At 38.2% G+C, this 21126-nt stretch overlaps 1 long non-coding RNA gene across 1 annotated transcript; it reads right to left on the bottom strand.

Annotated features, from left to right (window-relative positions):
* Window positions 1-7587: 7587 nt before the first annotated feature.
* On the bottom strand, window positions 7588-10526 carry LOC149134231 (uncharacterized). The gene is made up of 2 exons (XR_016243231.1): window positions 10402-10526; window positions 7588-9066 (listed from the first exon to the last, which is right to left on the bottom strand). It is a non-coding gene; the product is annotated as an uncharacterized LOC149134231 (long non-coding RNA).
* Between the last annotated feature and the right edge of the window lie 10600 nt (window positions 10527-21126).

Raw genomic sequence — 21126 nt, 5'->3', positions numbered from 1 at the left:
TTTGGAAATGTGCTGTGCGTGAGAAGACCCGGCAAGCCAAGTGAGATCGTTGCCAGTGCCCCTGGACTGGCTCTTGTGCGGGTGGCATATAAGATGTACCATCCTGAGCGTGACCGTTGCCAGTACCGCCTGACTGGCCTTGTAGGGTTTTCGAGCGAGATCGTTGCCAGTGCCCCTGGACTGGCTCTTGTGCGGGTGGCACATAAAAGACACCATTTCGAGCGTGGCCGTTTTCGTGCGGGTGACATGTAAAAGCACCCACTACACTCTCTGAGTGGTTGGCATTAGGAAGGGCATCCAGCTGTAGAAACTCTGCCAAATTAGATTGGAGCCTGGTGTAGCCATCCGGTTGCACCAGTCCTCAGTCAAATCGTCCAACCCATGCTAGCATGGAAAGCGGACGTTAAACGATGATGATGATGATGATGTAGTCACAACCCTTTTGATTGAATTGCTTGCCCCATCAGGGTTAATGTATACACACTCAAAAATATAGAGAGGGAGAAGCATGGCTGTGTCATTAAGAAGTTTCATTAACAACCACATGGTTTTGGGTTTAGTCCCACTACATAGCACTTTGGATGAGCCTCTTCTACTGCAGCCCCAGGCCAGCCAAAACTTTGAGTGGATTTAGTGGATGGAAACTGAAAGAATAGGTTCTGAATAAAGTGTGTATAAACAAAATTCTGAAAAAGAAAGAATTTAATTTTTTGAGTTTTGAAATTCTTCCTCCCTGTCCCAACTTTTGGAATACTCACCTGACTCCCCTATCAATACTCCACATATATCTAAACTTAACTACTTAGTTCTTCCACTTTGCAACTATTTATACACACTCAGAACCTATTGCTCTATGTATTTATGTCTGTGTCTGTCAGTCATTTCTAATGTTCTACAAAAACATGTCTGACCATTGAGAGAAACATTACTTTGCTTCAAAACAGGTGAGTGTTGGCAACTGGAAGGGCATCCAGCCATAGAAAATCTGCATTGACAAATATGAAATGGCAGCCACATATAACAAATGAATGCCTTTATGGAAACCTGCCGAATGTTGTCTGTGACTATCTGGTCACTGTGTCCTACCCTGAACTGGAAGCATTCAAATTAGTCATGTGAAATCCAGTTCATGGTGATGTAAGAAGAGGAAAACATTGTTACTCTTACATTGACGACTTCATTGCAAGCACTGGTGGCCTGGAAAGTATCCAGGACGTCGAGACAGTGATGTTGGACTGAGAAGTATGGCAGATGGACTCTGCTGCTGCAGCCCAGGTTGGAACCTGGCCATAAATAATAATGCTGGTTGAATAAGCAAAGATGATGACGGAGAGTTCAATATGACCATTTGATTTGCTTGAAGTAACAGCCAAATTTCTGAAAAATAATTTTTTTCCCAACATTTTGATATTTTTTAATCAACTCCTTATCTGGTTATTGGAATAACAATACCCACCACTTGTGAATGGATACCCGTTGAACCAGCAGACAAAATGAAGGACATCTCAATGCAGTCACTTAACTCACTACAAACAACAACCAAAGCTCTACTCTTTTATTCTCTCTTTTACTTGTTTCAGTCATTTGACTGCGGCCATGCTGGAGCACCGCCTTTAGTCAAGCAAATTGACCCCAGGACTTATTCTTTGTAAGCCTGTTACTTATTCTATCGGTCTCTTTTGCCGAACCGCTAAGTTACGGGGACGTAAACACACCAGCATCGGTTGTCAAGCGATGGTCGGGGGGCAAACAGAGACACACAAACACACATACATATATATATATATATATATATATATATACATATATACAACGGGCTTCTTTCAGTTTCTGTATACCAAATCCACTCAAGGCTTTGATCGGCCCGAGGCTATAGTAGAAGACACTTGCCCAAGGTGCCACGCAGTGGGACTGAACCAACCTCAGACTCAATATGGAGGCCTACATCAAGTGCCTGGAGGGGGTAGTGCTGGCCTGGGTCAAGAGGGTGGCTACTGGAAGACCCTATGTCTGGCAACAGGACTCTGCACCATGTCACACAAGCACAAGAACCCAGTCATGGCTGCCAGACAATTTCTGTGACCACATCACCCCTAGCACCTGGCTACCTATCTCCCCAGACTGCAACCCTCTTGATTATTATGTGTGGGGGCATAGTTGAGCAAGAGACCAACAAAACTTCTTGTAAACAACCAAGATGAACTGAAGGCAAGGATTATGGCAGCATTCACCAACTTAAACAAGGAAACCGTCCAGAAGAGTTGTAAGAGATTCCAAAGTTGTCTGGAGGCCGTGGTTGAAGCCAATGGTGATTTTATTAAATACATTTACTGTTTAGTATTTCAAGATATTTTTATGTAATTTTGGTAAATATAACTGTTAAATGAGATGTCAGTGTTATTGTCAATTTTGCATAATATAGATGACAGTTTATTCACTGCACCCTGTATATATATATATTCCTACATATGTATGTACATATACATATGTATAAACATACATACTTATATATATGTGGGGGGAGGGAGTGTATATACACCCCACCACACACATATATTCAGGGTTGGGCAAAACAATGGAAACACCATTTTTATTAAACTCTTTTTTCCTATTAGCAATATTTCAAAAGAAAAACAACAGTTCTAGTCAGTAGATATGCATTCATATACATAATTTGTGCCTTGTTGCTTATTATATAAGCCTCTATTTTTTGTCAGTTGGCAGTAATTTATATTTAAATAGGTTAAAATGCATACCCTATATGATTTCCATACAGAACAAGTTGTTGGAGCACGGTTGGCTGGAGTTTCAGTCACTAAAATTGAATTGTTTAATTTTTCAATAGTTATAATTTCTAAAATCGTATTGACATTCCAAAACCAAAGTAGAACAAGTTTTAGCAAGCATAATTATAAATGGAAGGCAAAGGAACATAGAGAGGGTTTGTAGAATAAAGAAATGTATGGTGACTTAAAAGCATTGGACTATGGTAGCAAAAGCAGCGGCAGTACTAGACCACTACTTTACCACCATGTGGTCAATCAAAGGTTTTTGCAGCTCATGACATTTTGTTGTTTATGAAACTTATGTCTAGTATTAATATATTTTCGTGTTTTATTTATGACCAACAGGATACATCCACTGATGTTCATAGAGACTATGGATAAGAGATTTTAGTAGGTCTATGAGAGACTTTAGTAGGTCTATGATACAATTGAACTATTTGCTACATTAACTAGCCAAATATCTAGTGGATGAGGTAATTATAAAAGTGAAACAATATATTTTGTTATTACCATGTAACAAAGCAGGAAGATAGTTCTGAAAAGTATGTGATTTAGGAAAAGTGTATTTATAGGGATATAAGATTGAAACAGTTTTTCTCAGTAGCAATAATTAGATTAAGGCAAAATGCTACTGGGTAGCTGTAGGGCTATCAGGGATAGTTTCATAGATGTATTAAGAACCGAGCTGTAAGTTATGTAGGAAGGAATGGCAGTCATCATTATAAAAGGCAATACAAGTAAAAGAGATACAGGTGAGATAGAGAATTATTGAGGTTTACCTCAAGCTGATAAGGATTTACTCGAAATATTTTCACAATGACTATGATTAACATGTCTCATGTGACCATCAATAGCTAAAATATCACAGAGAGATTATTCAGTGTCACATGGTATTTTTATCTATAATTAGGTTTACTGGCTCATTGATACATGTCTCTTTCAATAACTTCTAATCACCTGAGACACTCCTTATTTGATGATTTCTCTCAATGACAAAATGACAAACACCACGTGTACACACACACACATACACACACACAATTGGCCTTGAAATAACCATTTGCTACTGAGGTTGCCAAGACAGAAAAAGATTAGAGAGAGGGAAAGAGTAAAACTTCCATACTAAATGAAGAGTATTTCAGAGGAGAAAGTGGCTTGATAGAGGTGTCTTGCCATAGCAGAGATACATGGCTATCTCCTATTATATATAAAGAGATGTGTGGAAGCTGGTGAGAAGGAGATAAAAGGAAGGTAGTGCCAGAGAAAGTATACTTTCAGAACATCCTCCTCCGCTGCTAAATAGGTCACTATGACCTGTGGCAAAATGGAGAGCAGTGGTTTCATCATGACAATGTGCCTGCGCACACCTCCTTGAGTGTGAGACAGTTTTTGACCAAAAATGGTATGACCCCTCTTACTCACCCTTCCTATTTATCTAATCTTGCACCTTGCAAATTTTTTTTGTTCCTCTGAATGAAAAAAAAGTCCTTAAAGGAAAACGTTTTGCAGATGTGGAAGAGGTGAAGAAAACAGTGATGGAAACATTAAAAGGCATCACTTCGCAAGGGTTCCAGGACTGCTTTGAACCAGTGGAAAACACACCTGGACTAATGCACTGTTTCAAATGGAGAACACTTTGAAGGCAATAAAAGTGTAAATATGTAAAACTAAGTGAATAAAATAATATTACAAAATTCCAGGTTCTTTTGCTAGGGGAACAGCCCCAATCCAAGTGTACACATGTAAGCCAAAGGCACATCCCTAATCGAAGTGTAAGTATATAAGCTTGGAATACATCCCTACTCCAAGTATATTCATGCATTAGGGGTAATCATAATCCATTGGAGTTTATCACAACTACTGTCAGCAAATGACTTTCATTGCTAGAATTACTTTTTTATATTTCATATGTGGGGATATGTTGAATAATCCAGGCATAGATTCTGTGACAAGTGAAATAATTATCTATTAATATTCCAGATAATCTACTAAAATAGTTCTATTAGTGGCTATGTCACATAGAAAAGCACAAGTTGTGGGTGCTAATGTTTGGTTAGCGAGGTCAACAGTAGGAAACTCATTTTTAACTCTCTAAAAGTCACAATTATAAGCTGCAGCCATATGCTGACATAATAGCATTAAAATCCTACCTTAAGCTAAGTTTCAATCCTACGACATTGCTTTAATTGTTCTGGGGTCAATGAAATAAATATTAATGATATAATAGAATCAACTAAATCTTCTGTTCCAAAGAGCCTTGTGATGTCTCAATGAATACTCCTCCATTTACTGCATCATTATTTCCACTTTACACAATTAGTTTTGTTAATTAGCATGCATCTATACTTGCTAATTAATGTAGCTGTAGTAACCAGAAGCCACATATGTTGCAGTGCTATAACAACACTTACCAAGAGTATAAACCTTTTGTTCTAGAGGTAAATGTTTCATTGTTTTATGTCAATCTGTTTTATTATTTCAGTTTAAAACAAATTCTATTATGATGTAATGGATGGGTAATGTTCCACTACTTATTAACTGATCATGAGTTCAAATACAGTTATTGTGTTATGTATTACCGTGAGACACAATATATTCATTCAATGTTTAATAAGAGAAAAATGATTAAACTTTAAATTCCTGCTTCTATTATTCATTAAATTATCTGAATTTTGCAGAACTATACTGTTTGTATCATTGAAAATGAAATATATAATATTCTATCCTGTTATAAAAGATGAGTTTAGTATCCTATAACTTGTATAACATAACTAAACTTGTCAACATTATTTACTCTCTATCATCATCGTTTAACGTCCACTTTCCATGCTAGTATGGGTTGAACGATTTGACTGAGGACTGGTGAAACCGGATGGCAACACCATGCTCCAATCTGATTTGGCAGAGTTTCTACAGCTGGATGCCCTTCCTAACACCAACCACTCAGAGAGTGTAGTGGGTGCTTTTACGTGTCACACGCACAAAGGCCAGTCAGGCGGTACTGGCAACAACTAATTCCAAGTGACAATAAATACACCAAAATGTATGTATATATGTATGTGGGTATATATGTGGAAGCAAGGTGTGGAAGCAAGGTCTAGAATTGAAGGGCCTTAGAGTCAACCTAGCTAAAACCAAAATCCTAATAAGTAGGAAGGTAGATAAAACACAAACCCCTTCAGGTAGATGGCCCTGCTCAGTATGTAGAAAAGGAGTAGGTAGTAACTCTATAAGATGTACCCGGTGCAAGCTATGGACACATAAGAGGTGCAGCAACATCAAAGGCAGGTTAACTAGCAAGTTAGTTTTTGTTTGTGGCAGATGTTCAGGTGCAATAAAGACTGCAAACAAACAGGAAACAACTTCTATCTCATTCCAGGGTGAAAAACTAGAGGTAGTCGATAGCTTCCGCTATCTGGGCGACCAAGTTAGTAGTGGGGGTGGGTGCGCTGAAAGTGTAGCTGCTAGAATAAGAATAGCCTGGGCAAAGTTTAGAGAGCTCTTACCCCTGCTGGCGACAAAGGGACTCTCACTCAGAGTAAAAGGCAGACTGTATGACGCATGCGTACGAACAACCATGCTACATGGCAGTGAAACATGGGCTGTAACTGCTGAGGACATACGTAAGCTCGCAAGGAATGAAGCCAGTATGCTCCGTTGGATGTGTAATGTCAATGTGAATACCCGTCAGAGTGTAAGTATCTTGAGAGAAAAGCTGAACATTAGAAGCATCAGTTGTGGCGTGCAAGAGAGACGATTGCGCTGGTATGGACATGTGGTGAGAATGGAGGAGGATAGCTGCGTGAAAAAGTGCCACACCCTAACAGTTGAGGGAACCCGTGGAAGAGGTAGGCCCAGGAAGACCTGGGCTGAGGTGGTGAGGCAAGACCTTCGTACATTGGGCCTCACCGAGGCGATGACTACGGACCGAGACCTTTGGAAATGGGCTGTGCGTGAGAAGACCCGGCAAGCCAAGTAAGATCGTTGCCAGTGCCCCTGGACTGGTTCTTGTGCGGTTGGCACATGAGATGCACCATTTTGAGCGTGGCCGTTGCCAGTACCGCCTGACTGGCTCCTGTAGGATTTTCGAGCGAGATCGTTGCCAGTGCCCCTGGACTGGCTTGTGCGGGTGGCACATAAAAGACACCATTTCGAGCGTGGCCGTTTTCGTGCGGGTGACACGTAAAAGCACCCACTACACTCTCTGAGTGGTTGGCGTTAGGAAGGGCATCCAGCTGTAGAAACTCTGCCAAATCAGACTGGAGCCTGGTGTTGCCATCCGGTTTCACCAGTCCTCAGTCAAATCGTCCAACCCATGCTAGCATGGAAAGCGGACGTTAAACGATGATCATGATGATGATGATATCTATTTGAGTGTGTGCAAGTTTGTATCTCCCTGTCTTGACATTGTGTGATATTTGTAAATTGATGGTCACTGTCAAACAAGCTGTGTTATTCCTTTCCAGTATTCTGTGAGAACTTGCCTGACCATGGGAATATGTTACCTTGTTGACTTTCTGCCTACCATATTTCCAGTATACAAGTTGAATTTTTCAGAGCAAAATTTACAGCAAAAAAAAAAAAAAAAAAAAAATCAGTTTATGCACGAAAATGACTTTGAAGGATCAAAACTTCCATGTGAAATGCAGCAGGTTTGGAAAAGATAGTGATGATGTTTGAATGCTTACACTATGTGGTCTTGCAAGGGTCTTGCAGGGGTCTTGCAGATAAATTGAGACAATTTTTACAATGCATATAATTGGTTATAAAAACTAAAATAATGGTAGTAGACAGATATAATTTTAATGTAAAATTTATTACAACAAAAATATTTTTAGATGGTCATGGTCTCACGTATTGAAACCATCTAATGATGACACTGTTCAGAAGGCTATAATATGTCATTTGACAAAGGAGCACTGCACAATGAATTCATAGAACAAAGCTGTAACTTTAAATACCTTTACTCTAGGTCACAAATATATACAAGTTGAATAATAATGGAAGGAGTTTACAAGTGAAGGCCATGTTCATCTTCTGTGTATTACCTCATGGCTGCTCGATACCAGCTAACTGCTGCATCTGTGTAGTACAAGAGCTGGCAAAGTCATGTCTTTATGCTCCAGCATTCCAATGCGAAAGAGGAAGGGGTAAGTGACCAAACCTTAATGTCACATATGCCATCTAGTGGCGGGCTATTTAGGCAACCACTGTCAGGGGAGATAACTGTGCCTACACATTTATCACTCAATATGGCCACCCTTTTGGGCAATTACTACCTCCACACAAGTACAAAATTTTTTCACAGCTGCTGCAACTTCCGCCTCTTTGATTTTGCATGTTGCACGCATGATGCAGGTCTTCAAACTGTTGACACTCAACTGTGGTGAAGCATTGGTCCTTGCTTGAAGTGTGGCCCATAAAAAGTAATCGAGAAGGTTGAGATCTGGACTATTACTGGGCTAGATGTTGGCCTTCACAAAAAATGGCACCTTCTCACCAGGGAAGGCCTATGTTGCTTTTGACCCATGGCATGATGCAGAATCCTGGATAAGCACTACATTGTTAAGCCCAAACTTTTGCTCCATCCAAGGTAACAGAGAGTTCTTCAGGATGTCCAAATACTCGTTTGTGTCAATCTTTAAGCTAGACTCAATGAAATGTGGAACCATGACACTTCCATCACTTGCCTCTAAATACCATCACAGAGGCAGGATTCTTAGTCTAAAACACAGTGGGGATGTTAGAAGGGTTGTACACATTCACTTGAGAATTTCTACGATTCACCTCAGCATGCACAGTAAACTTCTTGTCCACAAACACAAGAGTTTTTCTGTACCTTGATGCTGGATGAATGACAGAAGCTTTGGGCATCTCTTGGCTCTGATTGCTTTGACCTTGGCTGTTAGGAGGTGACAGTGTCATCGAACATAGCTAGTCATGCCAGGGTTCCTGCTCACAACTCTGGACACAATGGAAAGGGACACATTGTATTTCATTGCAAGAGTTGTCACAGATGCAGATGGTTTGGCTTCAGTTTAGCGTTTGAGGCGGCCTAACCCCTTGGATTGCGCTGGGAATCATTTCGTGTCTCGTGTTCTTTTCTATCACTCTTTCCCTCTTCTTTAAATTGTTTATACATACAATCAACTGTTGCTTATGGAAGTTTTGACAACTTAACAATTTTATTGGCAGTGTGCCTGGTGCACACCAAAACAACAATGGTGGAACAATTCTGTTGGTCCGTGACTTTCTGCTGTCGAATTAGTTCACTATTTATCTGAAAAATAAAGAGGAGGATTAGATTTTTGAGCAAGCAAGGTTTAGTCAAAAAATTAAATGCTAAACCCACTAAGTCAACTGCTTAAAATTGGTCTCAGTTTATCTGCCAGACCCTGTATATGTATATATATATACACTATGAATTTATTATATACTACATCAACATGTATGCTAGAAAATACAGTAAATGTGACATGTAAAAAGTACCCGTTACACTCTTGGAGTAGTTGGCATGAGGAAGGGCATCCAGCCTTAGAAACTATGCCAAATCAGACTGGAACCTGGTGCAGCTCTCTGGTTTACCAGTCCTTGTCAAACTGTCTAACCCATGCTAGCATGGAAAGCAGACGCTAAATGATGATGAAGATGATGATGATGAGAAACCATTTTAAGATGGTGAACTGGCAGAATTGTTAGAGCATTGGAAAAAGCACCTCACTGTCAATTGTTCCAACTCTTCACATTCTGAGTTCAAATCTACCCAAAGCCAACTTTGCTTGTCATCCTCCCAGGGTCAATACAACATAATGTCAGCCAAATCCTAGTGTTGATTCAATGGGCAAGCCCCCCCCTCTAAACCTCTTCTCCACTTCTCCTGTTAGAAACAATTATTATTAATTATTTAAGAAGGTGGTGAGCTGGCAGGATTGTTAGCACGCTGGGTGAAATGCTTAGTGGTATTTCACCCATTGCTATGTTCTAAGTTGTGGAGGCGCAATGGCCTAGTGGTTAGGGCAGCGGATTCACGGTCATAGGATCGCGGTTTCGATTTCCAGACCAGGCGTTGTGAGTGTTTATTGAGCGAAAACACCTAAAGCTCCACGAGGATCCGGCAGGGGATGGTGACGAACCCTGCTGTACTCTTTCACCACAACTTTCTCTCATTCTTTCTTCCTGTTTCTGTTGTGCCTGTAATTCAAAGGGTCAGTCTTGTCATACACTGTGTCACGCTGAATATCCCCGAGAGCTACATTAAGGGTACACGTGTCTGTGGAGTGCTCAGCCACTTGCACGTTAATTTCACGAGTAGGCTGTTCTGTTGATCGGATCAACTGGAACCCTCGACGTCGTAAGCGACGGAGTGCCAACAACGTTCTAAGTTCAAATTCCGCTGAGGAATTAGAGTTGAAATCTAAATCTACTTTGTGTTTATATTGATGATGATGATGATATTGAAGAAGAAGAAGAAGAAGAAGAAGAAGAATGTGGAGAAGGAGAGGAGAGGGAACATTAATGCATTAAATCAGTTTTTGTCAATTTATGAGTCAAAGCTATTTACTGTTAGATTGTTTAATTAAAACTAGTAAACATTAACTCAGTACACTCCACGAACCTGTAAACAATGATGACCTTTCACCTTCTCTGTATTGTTAAACTGGTCGTTTTTGCGCTGCTTCATGTCACATGAGCTGCTGCTGATGATTTGGTGATTGTGGTAGTGATGATGGTGATAGTCATCTATCTGAAAATGATATGGACTTCATGTCATCTAATATAATTTTACTGTACATTCATATTATACAGACATATATATATATATGTAAAAAAAATAATGTGTCTTGAATGGCACAACAATGCACTATAATAACAACAATAGACTATAATAACTGTTATAATTTAATAATCCATAGTCTGATATGATATAATATTTCAGAATATAAATATTGCTTCTTCAGATATCCCTTGGAATTGATCGATCAATTATAACAGTTATTATAGTCCATTGTTGTTATTACAGTGCATTGTTGTGCCATTCAAGACACATTATTTTTTTACAAACACTACACAATGCTTCAAGCAAACTACAATACTCTCCTATGCATATGTATGCATATATGTATGTATGTATGTAAATGTAGGGATAAACAGGTTAGGTAAGTCAATATGCAAAAAATATTAAATACATTTAATACAAAAAATTGTATATATGTTTACATATAAAAAGATCTCACTTACACAGAATAGAAATGATATCAGAAATTAAAGGAGTTGAATAAGAATTTTACGAGTCCAACAGCTGTTTCTAGAGGCTTTGTGGTTCAAAATAATGATTATAAGTTGATTCTATTTTTAATCTCATTTCTGTCAACAACTTAAATGTAAAATTCTTTCCTGAAGATGAAAGCTGGTATTATCTGATGATGGAATCAAGTTACAATTATCATTTTGGACCACCAAGCCCCCAGAAACAGCTATTCAACTTGTAAAACTCTTATTCAACCCCTTCAATTCCTGATATTGTTTCTATTTTGTGTAAGTCAGACTTTTTTATATGTAAGCATATGTACATTTTATATATTAAATGTATTAAATATATTTTGTACATCGACTTACCTAACTTGCTTGTCCTTACATTTACTCCTCTACCTACTCAAGTTTAAATCTCATGAGCTCTACGAAGTGTATTCTATATGGAGAATATCTGCCTCTCATCTATAAACTATATATATATAAACAAAATCAAACATATATATACAAGTTGTGTGTGTGTTGTTAGTTCGTGGGTTGGCTGCGTTATAATCAGCAATATGCCTAGAACAGGCCTTGTTCAGTATGCGGCATTGAAAAGTTACAACAATGATGAAACATCTATGTCTGTCGCTCCGAGAAGGGACCTGATGTGAGTTGTCGTGCTTGCCTAATACTTATTTCCAGGTATTTTTAACAACAGGCACATTGAGAATATATATAGGATCTTCCGTACTTTGTTAATCTTTTTATAGAAGTGAAAGGATTTTGTCTATTTATTTATTTCGTCCATCCACTTGCCAAGGTGGTATGCAATGAATATCCAATACCAAACAATCTTAATCTCCATATTTAAACTGCATTAAACTTTGGCAAGCTTACCTTTACCTATTCTGAGTTACTTGAAAGGTAATGTTCCCTTCCCTCTCTTCTATTTGTCGATACCTTTGTTTACCTACCAATGCGATGTTTCCCTTTGAGGATGCTTATTTACCCATCCATTATATTTCGACTGTTGTCCATTGTTTCAAATACGTTTTAGCATTTTCATTCTAGCCTTTTTAAACAATCACATATTATTCGTCCCAAAGAATCAACCTTTAAATAAGAGTTTTGCTTCCACTAGCGAAAGCTATACGTATCTTTCAGAAAGCTCCATACTAATTTAACTTTATGCAGCATAAGCTGTTAGTTTATGTACTGGGTATGTGGGAAGACAGAATAAAGGGGTTTTTGTTAGCTTATCTCTCAGAAAAAATAGCTCCCTTTGCAGTAAAAAAAAAAAAAAAATTCGCAGAGGGGAAGTTTCAACGTCTTCCTTCAATTTCCTTACACCATTTATGTGGCTGTTTCCAACAAAAAATTTCACTTTCATGTAAAACAACTATATTTTGTAGTCCTTATCCGTAATCTACTCCAAAAAACACTTCAGCTCTACTTTGTATCGCTGCAAACTTATATGTTCTATGATCATTAAAGTGCAATGACATCCACAATAACGGTTAATCAGAAACATAGATTGCCATGCCACTCATAAACGTTCTTGGTAGTTCAATTATTTGGTGAAAAAAATACCACCAAAGCAACTTAAACCGCCCAAAGGATGGGTGCATTTGTTAGTGTATATATATATATATATAAACAATATATGAGTATATGCATATATATGTACATGTATGTACATACCTTCATCTACATGTACATATAGATACATAACTGGGTACATGACGTGGCAAAAGAACATGGACAAAATGATAAACAAGGTACAACAAACAAGCAAGCCACATAGAAACATCTCCTTCATCAGCTGCCACCATTAAAACACCGGCGTTTCGAAGAATTAAGGCAGTACACATCGTTGAAATGGTTCTTCCCACGAACACAAATTAAATTATTTTCGTGAAGGGTAGTGGCAGACGGAAAACAAGACAGGAAAACGAAAGGGTGAATAAACAAACAAGCAAAAAGGCTGTACAGCCAGACATGAAGTGTGTATGTATTGAACGCTGTGAAGCACGAACAGGAGGGGCAAATATATATATATATATATAGATAGATAGATAGATAAATAGATAGATGGATGGATGGATATACATGTGTGTGTCTTTGTGACTGTGTTTGTCCCCTACCACCATTTGACAACCAGTGTTGGTGTGTTTATGTCCCTGCCACTTAGTGGTTTGGCAAAAGAGACCAATAGAATAAGCAGTTTGACTAAAATTCATCAAGGCAATGCTCCATCATGGCTGCAGTCCAATGACTGAAGTAAGTAAAAAATGAAAAATAAAAGATATATTTTGTATACATAAATACATACGTACGTACGTATGTACATACATACATACATACATATACGGTGGGGGGGGTGTTGAAAAGTTCTTGGCTTTAAGGGGGTTGCAAAAGGCCTGGTTGGAAGCTCAACCTTCCGAGTTCTTTTACAGAGATTATAAAAAATGAAGGACCACTGCAATAATTGAATCTCAGAGTGGAAAATGTTGAATACAGTCATAATCAACTGATCCTCCTGTATTTTCTTTTGCCCAAAGCAAGGAACTTCTTTGTACCCCCTTGTGTGTGTGTGTGTGTGTGTGTGTTTGTATTTACATATTTTGTTTATATATATTGTACATAATACCATACTAGCCAATATATTTAGATCATAGGTTGCTTTAATCTTATTGAAGGAACTTAATATGTCATACACACCAACCATTTACTGGAGTTCAAGTCCTTTGATTACCTACCATTTGTTCTTTGTTGAAAATGTCTGTTTTTGAACATTGACCTTTGCCTTCTGGCAAACTTTCCTTTTGTATTCATTGTTCTTGTCATTTTGGTAAGACTGAAAATCCATTCATTTTCTATCAATCAGCTGCTTTATTTGGGTGATGTTCTCATCTAACAAGTCTTGGACTCTTGCCCTGAAACCCAGAGACGTCTGATAAGCCACCAAAACTTCTGCTTTTAGAACAAATAATGCTTTGATTTTGTACCTTTTACTTGATTCAGTCATTGAGCTGTTTTGAACTGTGGCCATACTGGGATACTGCACTGAAGTATTTAGTGGAACAAATTAATCCTAGTGCTTATTTAAAAGTCTGGCACTCATTCTATTGACCGTATCCTATTGATAAATCCTTAATGATAGCAAGCTCCAGGATTTGGAATGTGTGTGTGGGGGGGGGCTCTAGCTAAGTGGTGCTCATATTTAGCGGATGTGTGGTACAGTGAAGTTTGTTTGATATGAGTTGTACTTCAGCTTTTTTGATTATCTTTTTAAGAAATGAGATTGACATGGTCCCTCTGGAGAGAGAGAGAGAGAGAGAGAGAGAGGGAGAGGGAGAGAGAGAGAGAGAGAGAGAGAGAGAGAGAGAGAGAAAGAGAGAGAGAGATTCATGGTATTGGAGAGGGTCATTGTTAGTGAATGCTGTCACTGCTTTAGAGATGCTTGAGATGAGAGTGTAACAGGATGAGAGATTCCCGCACTGGATAGGTGCTATTCGCATCCTTCATATTAAATATTAATTGAAGAAAGAGTCAAGATTTTTCGTTAACTTCAACAGTATAAATATTTATTCTTTGATTCGCAATATAAAACATTTCCTTCCTCTGGGCGAATCGGCAACCTAGGACCTCATCGGCAGTAGTCTAGTGGAGTGAGTCAATCCTGCCCGTTCATGCGTAGCAGGGATGCGCCACGAGGTAGCAGCTCGAGAGAGCTGCTGGAGACACGTCTGTATCGTTCAGCTGCTAGTGTCAAAAAGATAGATACAAGAGAATTTCGCTGCTGCTAATTTTCTGCGCATGCGCATGAGGGAGCTTCCGGCAGGCCTTCCAGAAGATTCCAACCCTGCGCGTAAGTGCTGGAGATTTCCAAGATGGTGTCACTACAAAAGCAATAGGATGATAGTTGGCTGTCTGAGAAAATGTCTTCCTTTGAAATGAAACACACTGAGGAGTCAGAATATATCCCCAATTTGGTATTGGAGTAAGTTCTGGTGTTTAAGGAAGGGAAATTGTCTAGGTTGGTAACTTTGTTTATTTGAAGCAACTGGAAGTGTTTCTACCCTTGGCATATATGTATATAGGTTGGAAATGAAATGGTGTAGATCTGGAGAAGACTGGCCAAGGAAGTGTTGTTCGGAACTGAATTCAAAGTGGGCAGTGAAGCTGGAGGTTTTCTCCATGGGAATTCTGCTTATAGAGTCATTATTGTTTAGAAAAGGAGGGAATGAGGACTCTGCAAAGGCAGTGAGAATTCTTTTAACAAGGGACCAGAAAGGTTAACTGAATTTTGGAAAGTGGGAAAGGCTGGAGATATATAATACATGTGGTCTCTCAAGAGTTGCACTGATAGGTAAAATTCTCCAGGTACTGTAAGTCTTAAGAATAATAATATTGATTTCAAATTTTAGTACAAGACCAGCAGTTTTGAGGTCGGGTAAGTTGATTACGTCAACCCCAGTGTTCAACTTCTACTTATTTTATTGACCCCAAAAGGATGAAAAGCAAAGTCAATCCTGGCAGAATTTAAACTCAGAACATAAAGAGCTAGAAGAAATGTTGCTAAAAATTCTGCTAATTTGCCATCTTACGCAGTACCAGGCAGTGGCTCTCATGACTTCTGATCTTAACTGATTAAAAGTGTTGTAATGTACATTGTCTTGTCATGGTATAAAAAAGATGGGCTACAGCAAATATTCTGCTCAATACCACAGATTTGCTTGTCAGTTGTTTGACCGTAACCAGTTGAGCATGTCCCTTAGTGGTTGACGATATGTGCATCTCTGATCACGAGCATCATAGTCATGTGTTGAAAGGAATTCTTTGGGGTTTGAATAATTCACCTCTGGAAACATGGGTGTTTTGTTCAACATCCTTAAACAACTCTTATTCAGGGACCTTTTGAGCGGGATGAGCTACTCAATCTGAAGAATTATTTTTAGCACATCCATATACACTAAAGATGTGCAACTGTCTTGGAAGAGAAATTCTCTTTATGGACAATGCCACACTGAGCTATGTTGTGAATGATGTCACAGTAAGACACATATTTATGGACTGTTATGCTTCCTCAGCTACAGACACCAAATCCATTCTTTGTAACCCACTGAGAATTACCACTTGTTCAGTTTGTCTGGCTGACAAACTGCTCCCCAACATCACAGCTGAGTGATTCATAGGAGCAAGAACATAGAGCTGTACAAACAATTGCTCCAACAAAAACAACACCTCCCTTCAACCACTTACTAGGATTGAAAAATAGATTTAATACTGTAAAAAAAAAACATATGGTCTGCAAATGTCTTCACTTTTACATTTACACAATTACAAATATATTCACAGGGATTCCCTCCCATATACATATGCATACACACACACACACACACATTCATGTATACACACACATATACACATACATATATCTGTGTATCCACACATGCTGACTGGTTTAAGCTCAATGATCTTCACACAAAAAATACATTGACAAACATTGAAATATGGCTTTGTTAGACAATACAGAATCAATAAAAAGAAACAGGTTGTTTTTCTGTAAATACAGAATTTCTTGTATAGCGGAAAGTATTAAACAGATTGTCAGCGGCTAACAAATCTAGCAAGAACTGAAGAAGATATTGTTAGATTAAAGAAGTAGGCTGGAGATTAATAAAAGTGAGACTGTTAGTGTGGAGTTTGAAGAGTTGGATATAGCAGGGTTTGGAGGTAGAAATACCACAGGGTTTGAGACAGGGCTGGCTTAATAGTATTTATAGACCCTTGGGCAAATAAATACACAGGATCCTATTGTATTTAGTTATTGACAGCAAGCCTGTACATGTAAAGATCAGAATTGGGTATCTAGACTTGTGGAGGTCCTTGGACAACTGCCCAGTGTGCCCACACCTTCAAATAGCCTTGAGTTGAGAGAAAAAGACAATTGGATGCAACAATAGGTTACAAATGGAAGGATGATGATGATGATGATAGAAGTGGTAGCAGTAGTAGAGGTAGTGGTGGTGGTGATAGGGTGATGATTATGGTAGGAGAGACACAACAACAACGACAACAGATGGATTGAGAAACGTTTTTCTCATAGTTATTGCAGTGAAGAAGATCACAAACATATTTTGGTGTTTTCCACAGGATCAAAACAGGAAAGAAAGAAGAGACAGAAGAAGAGAAACAAGAGAAAGAGGCAGCAACAGACATCACAGGTGTTTGCTGAAAGTAACATGTCAAAGTTCAAAGTAATACATGTTAATATATTAATATATATATATATATATATATATATATATATATATATATATCATCATCATAAATATACAGGGATTAGCAATTGAGTTGCTTCTCCAACATACTGAAAATTTAGAAATAGCAGTCAAAGAACTACTGATTCCAAACTACAAATTTTTCTCTAAAGCGGATGGCGATATTTATGGCACACATAGAACAAAAAACCGGAGGGAAAAGCGTAAACAAACCAAGCCTTTAGTTAATTGGATACGAATCGTTTCATGGTTAAGTGAATGGAAATTTCACTATTCCAATCTTCAGCCCAAATATTCTGATAAATTTGAAAGTGTCTCTAAAAAAATTCACGGTAATTTTTGGCCATGCGACACCAAAAATCAATGATAAGAAAGGCACTTACGAATTCATCGGCTAGCGAGTTCAGGCACCTCACCTCAAAGAAATCTATTCCATGTGCGTCACAAATAGTCCCGTATGAAAAGAAGTCCCGTGTGGAGGGATTTACGGTTTAACCATCTAACTTAGAGATATCAAATATAAATATACAAGAATAAGGGCAGAGAATCGTCAATTAATAATAGAATTAATAATTAACAATTTTGCCAAGTAGTTCAGTATGAAAAAAACCTTTATCGGTATTCTTGTATATATATATATATATATATATAATTATGTGTATTTCTTCTATCTTAATGAATAAAAATTCTTCTGATAGAATAAATGGGTTAATAGAAACCAATGTAGCAAAGAACACAAAATAATTGTGGTCAGCTCCTGTTTTTAAGGCAGGAACTCCTTGAAATTTTGGGTATTTGAGTATATTTAAGAATTTAAGTATGCAATTATAACATGCGTTTTCTCCATTCCTTAAATTCTTATATATATATATATATATATATATATATATAAGATAAGATTGATATATATATATATATATATATATATATATATATATATATATATATATATATATATACATATACACATACATATATATATATATATATATATATATATATATATATATATATATAGGCGTAGGAGTGGCTGTGTGGTAAGTAGCTTGCTTATCAACCACATGGTTCCGGGTTCAGTCCCACTGCGTGGCATCTTGGTTAAGTGTCTTCTACTATAGCCCCAGGCTGACCAAAGCCTTGTGAGTGGATTTGGTAGATGGAAACTGAAAGAAGCCTATCGTATATACGTATATGTATATATATGAGTGTGTGTTTGTTTGTGTGTCTGTAGTTGTTCCCCTCCCCAACATCACTTGACAACTGATGCTGGTGTGTTTACATCCCCGTAACTTAGCAGTTCTGCAAAACAGACTGATAGAGTAAGTACTAAACTTACAAAGAATAAGTCCTGGGGTTGATTTGCTCGACTAAAGGCGGTGCTCCAGCATGGCCGCAGTCAAATGACTGAAACAAGTAAAAGAGTAAAAGAGTAAAGAGTATATTCAATAAGATAAGATTGATAAAGTATCAAACTGAAATATGTACTGGAGTTGATGTGATTGACTTACTGCCTTTGAATGCAGTGCTCCAGCTTTGTTGTAGTCCAAAGAAATTAGTATTATCTTTTGTATCAAGGTTTTTCATATTTTCGTATAAGTTTGTTTGGAATGGTAAATTCATCATCATGCCATTGATGTTTTTATACCTTCACATTCTCGTTTCCAACATGAGGTAATGTTGGTATGTGTTGCTATATAGTAGTAGGGTTTATGTGATTAGAGTAGATGTTACCATCAAAATTTGAATTTTGATTGTTTGATTTATCTCATCAGCCCAGTGTCGTTATCGTCATCGTCCTCCTCCTCATCATCATCATTTACCATCTGCTTTTGATGCTGGATTGGGTTAGACAGTTTGATAGGAGCTGGTGAGCCAGAAGACCGCTCCCAGCTCTATTGTCTGTTTTGGCTGGGATTCCACAACAGCATGCTTTTACAGGGTGCACTGGTTGTTTTTATGTGTCATCAGCAGGGTCTCCAAGTAACTTGCCAGACAAGACTCCTTGACAAAGTGGAGGTGCAGTATTAAGGCAGGCAGCTTTGTGCGAAGTATATGTGGATCATTTTAGTATCCTCCCTTCCTCAGCAGTGACCATTTTAACAACCTTCCCTCTGGTTTGGAAATTAAACATTGCTCCCTCAAAAAAATTTCAAAAATTAATTTAAATTTGGCTCAAAGTTAAGTTTATGATTAGGATTGGGGTTGGAGTTAAAGAAAAGGTTAGGGTTAGGGTTACTGTTAGAAATAGGGTTGGAATAAGGATTATAATTAGAGTTCGAGTTAGGGTCAGTGTTAGCACTGAGGTTAGAGTTGGGATTGTGGTTAAGGTTAGGGTTAGGGTTAGAATCGAGGGTTATGGGATCAGTAACTTCTAATCAGATTGCAGCATCATTGCTTGTGCTGACAGGGGTCTTTCTGTCACCCACTCACTCAACTCTGGTTTCTGGCTTCTTTTCCGCCAGTCTCTCCCTTCTATACATCAATGACTTATCTCTACGTCCAACAATGTCCACTCTTACTCAAGTGATGACACAGCTTAACTTTCTTCGACCATGCATCATTCACACGAATCTTAGGCACCGTATGCTAAGCCTGTATTGCAGTGAGTCCAAACCAATTTTGTCTTTTACTGCACCCACCCAAATAAAAAAAAAAAAAAAAAAGAACTCAAGCAGCACTCAGGACCCCAACAGATACTTCAAATACTGAGCTGCACAATCACAAAGGATCCCTCTTGGCAAAAAAATGCATCCTTAACATAACTAGAACTATATCCCAAAGAGAAGCCTTTCCTCTTCAAGGTCAGAAAATATTTCGGTTCCCAACAGTCGCTGACACTTTACAAAGCCCAAGTGAAGCCCACAATCAGTGCCACTTTAAGGCATAGTCACGTAAGACAGTTGCCTGGTCAGTCTCATGAGTCTAGAGGTCCAAGTCTGATCCATGTATGCTGTGGCTTGCTGTCAATACATAAATACTACAGAGTCCAGTGCACTGATTTACTAAGAGGCTTATAATGCTGCTAAGATGGCCTTGTTCACAATAGAGTACTGCTCTCATATTTGGAATGGTACTGCTGTTATGCAAAAAGATATCCTGGACCACTTGACTGATTGGCATTCAATCTATAATGGACTTGTTCTGGCCTCATGCTCACAGATATACTATCCCCTCTCTGTCTTTTCTATTGCCACTTTAATGGCCAATGCTCCTCAGAGCTGGCTGGTCTCATACCTCCACTTCTTTGACATCTAAGATCCTTTTGTCTCGCCATCTCTTATTGCATCCAGTTCCTCTTAACTCTGCACTAGTCTTTATGTCTGGTCCCTTAAAATATTGTCCTTTTGGAACCCTCTCCTTGGTCATGTCTTTCCTGTAACAATTAAAATGGAACACTTATGGCATGATGCTAAATGTTTTTGAGGACAGGCATAAGTCTGAAGAGACTCAATAAGTAAGATAAAAAGAAATATTAAAAAATTAGATTTAATGCATCTAAATTTTTATACAGATAAAAATCTCGTACTTTGCTTCGCATTTCACCCAAATGTCGCCATTTTAACATTAGAGCCACCAAGTCTTGATGATTTGACTGTATTCTCAGGTTCTCTATGGAGGAGACGGATAAAGTGATTCTGTATTACCAAATACATACATGTGAATATGCGTGTGTGTGTGTGTACGGCTCACTGTGTATGCGCGTATCGTTCGCACACCATCAAATAGAGAGACGGAAGGAAAGTAAAAGAAAGATTTAAATTGAAGCATTCTTTTGAATTGATATAAATAAATATGAGAGAATGTGAATGAGATGAACA

The sequence above is a fragment of the Octopus bimaculoides genome, chromosome 9 (assembly GCF_046866305.1).
Source record: "Octopus bimaculoides isolate indiv1 chromosome 9, ASM4686630v1, whole genome shotgun sequence".
NCBI classification, from domain to species: domain Eukaryota; kingdom Metazoa; phylum Mollusca; class Cephalopoda; order Octopoda; family Octopodidae; genus Octopus; species Octopus bimaculoides.
This window is presented reverse-complemented; position numbering and strand designations above follow the sequence as displayed.